At 39.5% G+C, this 12,776-nt stretch overlaps 1 long non-coding RNA gene and 1 other non-coding gene across 2 annotated transcripts; one reads left to right on the forward strand and one right to left on the reverse strand.

Moving 5' to 3' along the window:
• The first annotated feature begins 1,152 nt into the window (after positions 1 to 1,152).
• On the forward strand, positions 1,153 to 3,582 carry LOC141710948 (uncharacterized). Its single transcript, XR_012571149.1, has 3 exons — positions 1,153 to 1,265; positions 1,361 to 1,473; positions 3,221 to 3,582. It is a non-coding gene; the product is annotated as an uncharacterized LOC141710948 (long non-coding RNA).
• Positions 3,583 to 5,200: 1,618 nt separating this feature from the next.
• On the reverse strand, positions 5,201 to 5,307 carry LOC141715973 (small nucleolar RNA R71). The gene has a single exon (XR_012572711.1). It is a non-coding gene; the product is annotated as a small nucleolar RNA R71 (small nucleolar RNA).
• Positions 5,308 to 12,776: the final 7,469 nt, after the last annotated feature.

The raw sequence follows: 12,776 nt of genomic DNA on the forward strand, positions 1-12,776 counted from the left end.
TTAACTCCAAAACCGAAAGTGGACTTTAAGTAACATTTCAGTCTTTTGGTTTTTCGGTTTCTCAGTTTTTACCGGTTTCGGTTCAGTTTCGGTTTCTTTTCGATTTTTCTGCTCAGCCCTAGTGCCTGGCTGTAGCATCTTTCTGTGACTATATAGTCTCTTTTGACTTCACCGACTCCAGTCGGGGTTGAGAACTTGATCTTTAGATGGGAGATAAAGGTTATTGCTTGCATCATGGTTAGAGCCGAACGTCAAATATTCCGTTATAAAAGGAAGAAGTTTTGATCACATAAAATTTTACTACATGGGTGACTTTGTTGGGTGCGGTTCCAAATAGAACAGGAAGGAACATGGTATAATACCCGGGATTTTCGCGACTTGTATTACGTGTTTATTATTATAATAAAATATATGGTTAGTTGAAAAACATGTGTGGCATGATTGTCGGATATGAAATTATGTGTATATGGTGATTACATGCTTATGTGGTTTGTACATGTTGGTCTGTATTATCAGTTTTATTTAAAATGAATTTTTTAACTGAATTATTATGTGAAAAATGGAGTTTTTAATGCCTTTAAAATTATTGATAAATTATTGAGAGATGATAATTATGAGAATTGTTTTATAATCTCTAGAATACTTCAGTGAATTCTTTAAAAATGGTAGTTCGATTTATTTTAAGGAATATGTATTTTAAAATAATTTTATAATTGTTATTGTGTTTATCGACTCGGTATCCTCTAAAATGCATATAAAATAACTAATATACATAAAAGTCATGAAACTTGTTTCGTTATTTCTAGAATATTAGTAGAGACTTTTTAAAAATATAAGTTGAATTTATTTGAAGCATTTAGTATTTTAAAATGATTTTACAATCTTTACTCTTTTAAAAAGTCCAATTCTTGTAAAATCGATATTATATTAAGTACACATTCAAAAATTATTTTAAAAATATGGGGGGGAATCTAATTTTATTATTTACATTTTTAAAAATAAAATATTTATTTTTATGATATATTATCAAACCATTACCAGGAGGTGTATATTACTCATATAGTTTTTGTTTATTAAACAAAATAAAAGAATTGCTTTTTAGATGAAATCCTATTACTACCCAAACCCCTCACCCACCCCGTACACTCAGCTCTCTCTTTCTTGCACTCTAGAACTCTCTCATCTCTCTCGTTTTTTATCTTTCTTCTTTACAAAACTCCAAGGTTCCTGCGGTTTTGGGCTCTAGTTGCTTCCAGCTACTTTCGGTATCTCATCCCTTCCTTGTGTGTATAATCATATTTATAGTTTGGATTTTCAAAACCCTTTTTGTGATGGGTTCAATTTTTGACTAAAACTACAGTTTTTGGTGAATTGAACTCGGGTAAGAAGTTTTACTCTTGAATCGGTGGAGTTCCAAAGCAGAAACCCCAATTAGGACACCGTCAGAATTCTGCAGCCACTGGCAATGCTCCGGTAAGTTAGTGGTGGGTGGTGATGCGTGTTTGAGCCTTGAAGATCATAAAAACGTTGATTTGATGTTTGTATGTTGTATTCAATAATTTTTCAGATTTTAAACTTTTCCAATTATGAGTTTTGATTCGGTAAGTAGTTATTTTGATTATTTAGTTGATATTCTTGCTTGAGTATTGTTATAGATAATTTTCAGAAAATTATGGGTCTGAACCTATGGTTGACTTTTTTAGTATATTCATAGTCCTAACTTTTATTTTTAAATAGGTTGTGTTAAAATCTTTGTTGGAGACTGCCTTGCCCTGTTTTTGTAGCTCTGTTGTGGGGATAAGTTCCAATCTTGTGTGTATTTCCTATGTGATTATGTGCTCTCTGAAGTCTATAACAAATACTAAAAAATGAATTTCTAGATTTTATAAATTGAGTTAGGAGATAATCGATTAAATGGCATATGTACATAGTAGTTTTGACTATGATGTTATGCCTCTGTTTTTGGTTAGAAATCTAGGTATCTTGCTTCTTTTTCTAGGCAGTGAGGTTGTGTATATTATGTTCTATTCGGAGTCTAGTTTAAGTCCTCGAAAATTTCAGGTCATTCCGATTAGCAAGCTATGAGATATTAAGGTTTTAGTGAAGCTTGCGCAGAGCAACCAAACCTCTCGGGTTGCTGACTTTGAGGCAGTGTTTCAACCTTTTAAACTGGTTTATTATTAATCTAAAATTTTTACTGTAGATAGAGGGGTGATACAGGGTGATCCTAGAAAAATTTCATGTAAAAATATTAAATTTTTGATTTACTAAAAATGTTTGAGTGTGAGTGGTACCAAACTGACATCTCTGTTTTTTTTAACAAATTTTGGTCGATACTTGGCCTAGTAAAACTGATATTTTTTTTTTAATTCAAAATTTTTGTGACAAAAATATATGTTGATTAGTTTTGCAACAAAAGAGGTTTTATACTCAATCGATGATTTTCAGATTTATGAAAATTATTAGATTGCAAGTTGCGTAGAATTTCCAAACCTGGTTTCTTCTAAGTTTAGATTAGCACTTGGCTTTGTTAGAATACTTATTTCGAACCAAAATATATTAATGGGTGGGTATGACACTAAAGATGGTATTAGAAATTATTTCATATTTAAATGTTGAATTTCAATTTATTAAAAATATTAAAGCAGGGACCACGGAATAAGGAGTCTCGAGGAGTTGACTTGTAACTCATCATTTTGTATGTCGGTCTCGATCACGTTTGAAAACTCACTTCTAATTAGTTAAAGAATGAAAGCTATAGAGGGTTATTTAGTTAGTGATGCCAAGACAAAGATCAGGTATTTTTATAAATGACTTTTGAGTCATATAAATGTGCAAGGTGATTTATTTAAGTGTTTAATTGAGTTGAAGTTGTGATGCTAAATTATTTAATTGTAAGTTAATGTCATTTTTAGTTGGATAATCACTTTCAAGGCAAGTTTATTTTTAATAGGTTAGCTGCATGTCAAGGTAGGTTTATTTTGATAGTATAACTGCAAGTCAAGGCAGAATTACTTCTTTTCATGTTAAATGGAAAAGTTTGAGATGGATAAGAATATTGAAATGACTTGTGGGTTGTATTTGTGGTGTGGTTATCCAGGATATTGTTGATAAGTGGCATTTTATACCACTTAGAACACCTTAAAATGGCTTAAATTGATGCATTGAAATCAAGTATTTTGTGTATTTGATGCATTTTTCTAGTGTTTATGTATTTCAGGGTATTAGTTGCATTTCGGAGGAGTAATCATCAAGAATAAGCCTTGGCATGTCTTCATCATTGAGAGAGGGAAGAAATGGGCAGATTACGGAGAAGGAACGGAGCAAACTCAGGAATTTTCCAGAAGGGTCCTGAGCGGCCGCGCAGAAAGCTGAGCGCCCGCTCAGCTATGCTGAGCGGCCGCGCAGGGTCGGGAAAAAAAGATAATTTGTTTTAGGACTTCTATTTCTGTTTGGATTCCACTTCTATGTAATCTGAGTTTTATGGGACTATTATATAAGTAGATTTGGAGACGTTTTTAAGGGAGAGAATCGTGGTATTACGCAAGGAGCGAAGAAGATAAGGAAGAAGACCGTTTTAGTACACAGCAACGAAGAGGAAGCATATTTTCTTGTGATTCTTGTTTCGTTGTAAAGTTGGACGCTAGTTTTCTTACTTTGAACCTATTTACTCTTGTGATGTACTCTGATTTAATATAATTAGTTTAGTTATTATTTTCTTGTGTTTGTTTATCATGATTTCATATGAACCCATGATGACGATAAGTGCTATTATGGGCTAATCGTGATCATGGGGTTGCAACGGATTTACTATGGAATTCTTTAGTTAATTGTTTAATACTTTAGTGTGTGATGATTGTATGATATCTAGTATTGGTTGTGCGTATACGTCTTATGTGCGTCGCGAACATATAAGATAGGGTGTTAATCTCTTGTGAAGCGACGATGGATCTTGAGATTTAGAACTTGCCATGCTAGCATAGGTTCATGTACGTTGTGCATGATTAGTGGGTAACTCCAACCGTTTTATTTGCCCTATGTAATCTAAAGGAATAACTTGTGCTTAAATCGTTGTGTTGTCAATTTCTGTAGACATATAGGAACTCAACATAATTGATGACTATTCAACTTCTATCTTAATTGTGGATGTTTGGTAGAATGGTATTAGTACAATGAAAGTTGGCTTTTATCAGTTTCGTGTTATTCGATTAATATCATCACTGTCACATGCTAAAGGAATTAACAATGACTATTGAAGGAAGTAGTAATGAAGTTGTGATCTCATGAGTGTTTTATTATTGATAAATTGAAGTGTTAATTAAGTGATTAATTAAGTAGTTAATTGTAGTTAATATTTAATCAACAATTCTAAGTGTTAGTGTCTTAACATTGAGAAGTAATCATACATTGGTGAGTGAGTTTAATTAGACAATAAATTAGTCTGAGTCTCTGTGGGAACGAACTAGAAAGTATTCTATATTACTTGCGAACGCGTATACTTGCGTGAATATTAGCGTGTGTTTTCGCCCTAACAAGTTTTTGGCGCCGCTGCCGGGGACTCGGCGTATTTGTTTAGTTTATGTACTTACCATCATTAGTCATTAGGACTCAGTGATTAGGACGTAGTAGTTACTTATTGTTTCCGGTTATGTTTCAGGTACTTTAGCGAGCGTTTATGCAAACTCGTTCTCGTACTCGCAAGAGGACTTTAGATACAGCCGAGGAGACAGACGAAGTTCTTGATATTCCGGAGAAGTTAGATTTTGAAGATTCGGATTCAGGAACTGAGCGGAAAGAACCAGTAAACATGGGTGATCGTATTGTTCAAGCTGATCCAGCTCTCATGGACTTTTCTCGGCCAAAAATTGATGACATTCAGTCAAGCATTCTTCATCCGGCCATTCAAGCTAACACCTTTGAAATCAAGCCGGGCACTATTCAGATGGTGCAGAATTATGTTTCTTTTGGAGGAGCGGCGACTGAAGACCCCAACATGCACATAAGGAATTTTGTCGAGATCTGCAGCACTTTTAAGTATAATGGCGTGACTGATGAAGCTATCAAGCTGAGGCTTTTTCCATTCTCGATAAGGGATAAAGTTAAGGACTGGTTACATTCTGAACCAGCTGGGTCCATCACTACGTGGCAAGATCTTGCGCAAAAGTTTCTGGTGAAGTTTTATCCAATGGCAAAGACTGCTGCTATGAGGAGTGCTCTTACTCAGTTTGTGCAGCAACCTACAGAATCTATGTGCAAAGCTTGGGAACGCTACAAGGAAATGTTGAGAAAGTGTCCACATCATGGAATGCCTGATTGGATGGTGATCACGGGTTTCTATAATGGTTTGGGGGCCCAATCTCGGCCCATGCTCGATGCAGCAGCTGGAGGCACTTTATGGGCTAAAAGCTATACGGAGGCTTATAATCTTATCGAGACTATGGCTGCAAATGAGCATCAAAACCCAACTCAGAGGATGATGCCTGGTAAGGTAACAGGTATTCTGGAAGTTGATGCAGCCACCGCTATTGCAGCACAGCTTCAAGCGCTATCAGTGAAGGTTGATTCTCTGGCTACATATGGAGTTAATCAAATAGCTATGGTTTGTGAGCTTTGTGCAGGTTCTCATGTTACGGATCAGTGTTCTCTTGTCAACGAATCTGTTCAGTATGTGAATAATTATCAGCGACAACAGCAGCCTCTGCCAGCGACCTATCATCCTAACAACAGAAATCATCCAAATTTCAGCTGGGGGAATAATCAGAATGCTATTCAACCACCATATCAGCAAGGAGTGAGTAAACAGTTTAACCCACCTGGATTCCAGCAACCACAGTAGTATGCTCAAAGGCAATCATATCCTCAACAGGGAAGTGCAGCTGCACCAACTAGTGCTGATTTTGAGGAACTTAAGCTGTTATGCAAGAGTCAGGCGGTTTCTATCAAGACCTTGGAAAATCAAATCGGTCAATTAGCCAATACAGTGCTCAATCGTCAACCTGGCACTCTTCCCAGTGACACAGAAGTACCAGGCAGGAAGGAAGCTAAAGAGCAAGTCAAGGCTATTACCTTAAGGTCTAGAAAAGTTGCTGATGCTGAAAAAACAAGAGAAGGAGAAGCTGAAATTAGAGATGAAGAAGCTAAGCAAAAGGAGAAAGCGGCGGAACCAAGGAAGACTACTGTTGAACACACTCTGCCTGAGGGTAATACAAGGGAGAAACAGCTCTATCCTCCACCACCTTTTCCTAAGAGATTGCAGCAACAAAAGCTGGATAGACAGTTCAGTAAGTTTCTGGAGGTGTTCAAGAAACTTCACATCAATATACCTTTCGCTGAGGCTCTGGAGCAAATGCCTAGTTATGCGAAGTTTATGAAGAGTATTCTTTCAAGGAAGGTGAAACTGGATGACCTTGAGACCGTTGCTCTCACGGAAGAATGCAGCGCTGTTCTACAGCAAAAGTTACCGCCAAAACTGAAAGATCCAGATAGCTTCACCATTCCTTGCACCATTGGCAAGTTGACTTTTGACAAGTGCCTTTGTGATTTGGGAGCAAGCATTAATCTGATGCCGTTGTCGATCTTTAAAAAGCTGGATTTACCTGATCCAAAACCCACATACATGTCTCTACAATTGGCTGATCGTTCCATTATTTACCCAAGGGGCATAGTGGAGGATGTGCTAGTCAAGGTGGATAAGCTCTTCTTTTCTGCAGATTTTGTTATTCTGGATTTTGAGGAAGATAAGAAGATTCCCATAATCTTGGGAAGACCTTTCTTGGCTACTGGCCGTACCTTGGTAGATGTGCAAAAAGGTGAACTTACTATGCGGGTACAAGATCAGGATGTGACCTTCAACGTCTTTAAGGCAATGAAATTCCCTACAGAAGATGAGGAATGCTTAAAAGTGGATGTGATTGATTCTGCGGTTACTTCGGAACTCGATCGCATATTAAGGTCTGATGCATTGGAAATGGCCTTAGTGGGGGATTTTGACAGCGATGATGAAGATGGCAACGAGCAATTACAATATCCGAACGCTTCTCCCTGGAAGCGAAAGCTGGACATGCCGTTTGAATCTCTTGGTACTTCTGACCTCAAGAATGCTGAAGGAAAGCTCAAACCATCAATAGAGGAAGCACCTACCTTGGAGCTCAAGCCATTACCTGAACACTTGAGGTATGCTTTTTTAGGTGATGCATCTACTTTACCTGTTATTATTTCATCTGACCTTTCAGGTAGTGAGGAAGACAAGCTCTTAAGGATTTTGAGAGAATTCAAATCGGCTATTGGATGCACCATAGCAGACATCAAGGGGATAAGTCCTTCATATTGTATGCATAAAATTCTGCTAGAGGAAGGTAGTAAGCCGACTGTTGAACAGCAGCGCAGACTGAATCCCATCATGAAAGAGGTGGTGAAGAAAGAAATTCTGAAATGGCTGGATGCAGGCATCATTTATCCTATTTCTGACAGTTCGTGGGTGAGCCCCGTACAATATGTACCTAAGAAAGGAGGTATCACTGTGGTAGCAAATGAAAAGAATGAGCTCATCCCCACTCGAACAGTTACAGGATGGAGAGTATGCATGGATTATAGAAAATTGAACAAAGCCACAAGGAAGGATCACTTCCCTCTTCCGTTTATTGATCAGATGCTTGACAGGTTGGCTGGTCATGAGTATTTTTGTCTTCTGGATGGCTATTCAGGGTATAATCAGATTTGTATTGCACCAGAGGATCAGGAAAAGACTACCTTCACTTATCCATTTGGCACGTTTACTTTTCGCAGAGTTTCGTTTGGGTTATGTGGCGCACCGGCCACTTTTCAGAGATGTATGATGGCTATATTCTCTGACATGATTGGAAATAATGTCGAAGTGTTCATGGATGACTTCTCCGTTTTTGGACATTCATATGATGAATGTTTGAATAATCTTTGCGTCGTACTCAAAAGGTGCGTGGAAACTAATTTTGTGCTCAATTGGGAGAAATGTCATTTTATGGTGCGTGAAGGCATTATTCTTGGGCATAAGGTCTCTAACAAGGGTCTGGAGGTGGACAAGGCCAAGGTGGGAGTCATTGAAAATCTTCCACCACCTAATTCTGTGAAAGGAATCCGCAGTTTTCTTGGTCATGCGGGTTTTTATCGGCGATTCATCAAGGACTTTTCAAAGATATCTAAGCCGTTGTGCAATTTGCTTGAGAAAGATGTGCCTTTCAAATTTGATGATGAATGTTTGGCAGCATTCGAAACTCTCAAGAAGAGTTTGATCACTGCACCAGTTATTACAGCACCAGATTGGACAGAACCATTTGAGATGATGTGTGATGCGAGTGATTATGCGGTAGGTGCAGTTCTGGGACAGCGCAAGAAAAATCTCTTCCATGTGGTCTACTATGCGAGTAAGACTTTAAATGGGGCCCAAATGAACTACACCACTACTGAGAATGAGCTATTGGCTATAGTCTTTGGTTTCGAGAAATTTCGATCTTATCTACTTGGTACTAAAGTAACAGTATTCACTGATCATGCGGCCATTCGCTATCTAGTTTCCAAGAAGGATTCGAAGCCGAGACTCATTCGTTGGGTGCTTTTACTTCAGGAATTTGAGTTAGAGATCAAGGATAGAAAAGGTACTGAGAATCAAGTAGCTGACCATCTCTCTAGGTTGGAGAATCCCGATTCTACTTCACAAGATAGGACATTAATCAATGAATCTTTTCCGGATGAGCAGTTGTTTGCAGTTCAGGAGGAAGAACCATGGTTTGCAGATATTGTAAACTATCTCGTCAGCAATGTACTGCCTCCTAAATTGACCTCAGCTCAAAAGAAGAAGTTTCTGCATGAGGTGAAGTGGTATATGTGGGATGAACCATATTTGTTTAGACAGGGAGCTGACCAGATCATCAGGAGATGTATCCCGTTCTGTGAGACGGAGGGGATATTACGAGACTGCCGCTCCACGGTTTATGGTGGACACTATGGTGGTGAGAAGACGGCAGCTCGTATTGTGCAAGCAGGTTTTTTCTGGCCTACTTTGTTTAAGGATGCTCATCAGTTTGTTTTAAGGTGTGATCGTTTCCAAAGAGTAGGAAATTTGACGAGAAAGGATGAGATGCCGTTAAATGTGATGCTTGAAGTCGAGGTCTTTGATGTTTGGGGAATCGATTTCATGGGGCCTTTTGTCTCATCTTGTAATAATCAGTACATCTTGCTGGCAGTCGATTATGTATCAAAATGGGTAGAAGTCAAAGCTTTACCGACAAATGATACAAAGGCAGTGCTAAATTTTCTTCATAAGCAGATTTTCACAATGTTTGGAACACCTCGGGTAATCATAAGTGATGAAGGGTCGCATTTCTGCAACCGTAAGTTCACTTCTATGATGCAGCATTATAATGTGAATCATCGAGTGGCTACTGCCTATCATCCGCAAACAAATGGTCAAGCGGAAGTGTCTAACAGAGAGATCAAGCGCATTCTAGAGAAGGTTGTTTGTCCGTCAAGGAAGGATTGGTCTTTAAAGCTCGATGAAGCTGTTTGGGCTTACAGAACAGCATACAAAACTCCACTTGGTATGTCCCCGTTTCAGTTGGTGTACGGTAAGGGATGTCATCTACCTTCGGAGCTCGAGCATAAGGCCTACTGGGCATTGAAAAAGTTGAACCTGGATTTAGATGCAGCTGGTAAGAAAAGAATGCTTCAACTTAATGAACTTGATGAATTTCGACTTCAAGCGTACGAGAATAACAAAATGTATAAGGAAAAGGTGAAGAGGTGGCACGATAGGAAGCTACATCCTAAGTTATTCGTGCCGGGGCAACAAGTTCTCTTATTCAACTCTCGTCTCCGACTTTTTCCTGGGAAGTTGAAATCGAGGTGGTCTGGACCTTTTATTGTCAAAACTGTGTTTCCACATGGAGCGGTGGAAATTTTTGAGAATGATACGGACCAAGCATTCAAGGTTAACGGTCAGCGTTTGAAGCACTACTATGGGGACATGGCAAACCGAGAAGTGGTTAGTGCCATTTTGTTGACTACTTGAGAAAGGTACGCAACATCAAGCTAATGACGAAAAAGAAGCGCTGCGTGGGAGATAACCCATGATTTGTTGTTACAGGAACCCTTAGAAGTTAATAACCTATCCAAAAACAAAAAAAAATCAGAAAAATGGGGCTGGAAAAAAAAATTCCAGTGACCCCCTGAGCGCCCGCTCAGCTTTGAAGTTATACATACACATATCCTACATATCTCCCACAACTTCCTACACTTAAACTCTCTCCCAAGCACCAAAACTCAGTTCTTAAACACTTTTATTGGAGAATCAATGGCACCCAAGAGAGCACGAACTATCGATAGCAGCAGCACAGTCCCTACTGCTGATTCGTCAAGGGGTACTGCTGCAAGGCCTCGGTTGACTGACAGAGCTGCGGAGGAGGAGTACACTAGGCTTTTGGGGAAGCTGATTCTGAAGGAGAGAGGGTTTTTACCATCGGGGAGGGATGGTGAGTTGCTACCCATGATTGCAGAGAAGGGGTGGATAGCTTTTTGTGAGTCGCCCTGAAGCAGTGCCGATGAGCGTGGTTCGCGAGTTCTATGCGAACGCGAAGGCCGAAAAGAATGGGTTTTCTGTGGTCCGAGGGCTGACGGTGGATTATCACCCTGCGGCGATTCGCCGTGTGATTGGACAGCGAGAGAGGAAGCCCGAGGAGGAGAACTGGAATGAGAAGACTGCTGAGGATTTTGACTTGGATTCGATTTGTGCGACTCTCTGTAGGCCGGGCACAGTTTGGACCTTCAAGACCGGCACTAATGAGTATCGTCACTTCCCGGCGATCACTATGAACAGGTATGCCCATGCATGGAATGCATTTATTTGTGCTAATATTTTGCCTTCTTCGCATGCACACGAGGTCACAGTTGAGAGAGCACAGTTGTTGTGGGGAATTCTTAATGAGGAGTACTATGTGGACCTTGGTGAGTTTATCTACCAAGGAATTCTGAAGTTTTTGAGGGGAGCTAAACATATGAACATCCCTTATGCATCCACGGTTACGAAGCTGTGCCAAGCAGTAGGAGTGAACTGGCCGGCTCATGAGCAGTTGCAGTTGTCGGCAGCTCCGATTGATTCTGGGACTCTGAATGGGATGCAGGAGTGGACCGGTGGTGAGCCCGAGGAGCATGGGCTGGGTTATCGTCTTCCAGGAGGGCGTCCAGCACGAGGTGCTACTATGGCTAGGCCTGGGCGTGATGAGGCTGGTTCTTCGAGAGCTCAGGAGGGTGCTGGGATGGCTGATACCCAGTATAGGAGGCTTTTACGACGGATGGATGCCATGTACGAGACGTAGAGCAGGTTTGCTCAGGAGCTAACCCTTGCGTTAGGGACTGCTTTTCGGGGCCTTGGAGCTGATATCCAGTGGCCAGTTTTTGGTGAGGACTCTGCATACCCGCCGCCTGATACTCCACCCACTGAGGGTGATGATGATGATGACTCCGAGTAGGTATACTCTGTGTTCCTTTCTACTACCTTCACTGGGGACAGTGAAGATTTTAAGTTTGGGGGTGGTAGTTAAGGAATACTGTGTGTGTGTCATATAGCTGCATATTCATGATAGTTTAGTTTTTATATAGTTGCATAATTTATGCCATATAGTTTTTTTTATAGCTTTATTTATTTATCATGTCATGTAGCTCATGCATTTACCATGATCCCTTTTGCGATGATTTATCGACTGAATTATGATATTGATACGAGTGTAGTGATGGCATTAGAGTGATATTAAGTCGTGTAGCTTGTTATGCATGCTAGAAGCACTTGTAATTCCATTAAGTCTTAGAGAATGCGTAAGGGCTAGATTGTTGTTATGATTTGATTGTTTTTTAGGCTAATCTATTTATTATGCTTAGAATTCGATAATAGGTTCTTAGTGATAAAGGCATGAAAAAGAAAAAATTGGAGTAAAAAAATGGAATTTGTTGCTAGTTGTGGCTAGGCGTCAAATGGCTAGTAGCCGGCTCGCATGTTGTGCGAGTAGTCTAGGGTTGAGCAAGATGGAGCGAAACGCACTTGCTCAGAAATTTAAAAAAAAAAATTGGTATTTATGCATAATTGATCAGGAATGGGCTCTTTGGTATTCGAGTTATTAAGTTCTTAGGGGACTTTGTGCCTAGTGACCTAAGGCTTTTAGAGTCTGGGATCCGCTAACCTAACGCTCGTTACATGGATACCATTGTATAAGTCTTTTGTGGACCTCACTCATTGCACGGTCAAATAAGCATTTGTGTTGTGAATAAAAAGCATGATTCCGTAATAAGCTCCAGAATTCTTGTAGTGTTGTATATCACTTTGTGCCTAGAATTTTTATTCTTTGTATAATCATGTGATTGCCTTGAGGATAGTCGAGTCATAATAATTGGTCTAGTTCTGAAGCATATCTGTTAAGCATTTGCACACACCACATTTCTGGCTGTATGTCCGTTTGCATGAGTTTATTGATCTTTAGTTGTCTAACTGCATTTGTTGAGATGTTGCAATTTGGTTGGTTCGTTCGTAGTAAGGGGGATCGCTGCATTTTCATATAGATTGCATTCATGCATGTTTTTATTTGTTTTTGAGTCTGTGACGCTTGAGGCCAAACATCGATTTAAGTTTGGGGGTGTGATAAGTGGCATTTTATACCACTTAGAACACCTTAAAATGGCTTAAATTGGTGCATTGAAATCAAGTATTTTGTGTATTTGATGCATTTTTCTAGTGTTTATGCATTTCAGGGTATTAG

The sequence above is a fragment of the Apium graveolens genome, chromosome 3 (genome assembly GCF_009905375.1).
Source record: "Apium graveolens cultivar Ventura chromosome 3, ASM990537v1, whole genome shotgun sequence".
NCBI classification, from domain to species: domain Eukaryota; kingdom Viridiplantae; phylum Streptophyta; class Magnoliopsida; order Apiales; family Apiaceae; genus Apium; species Apium graveolens.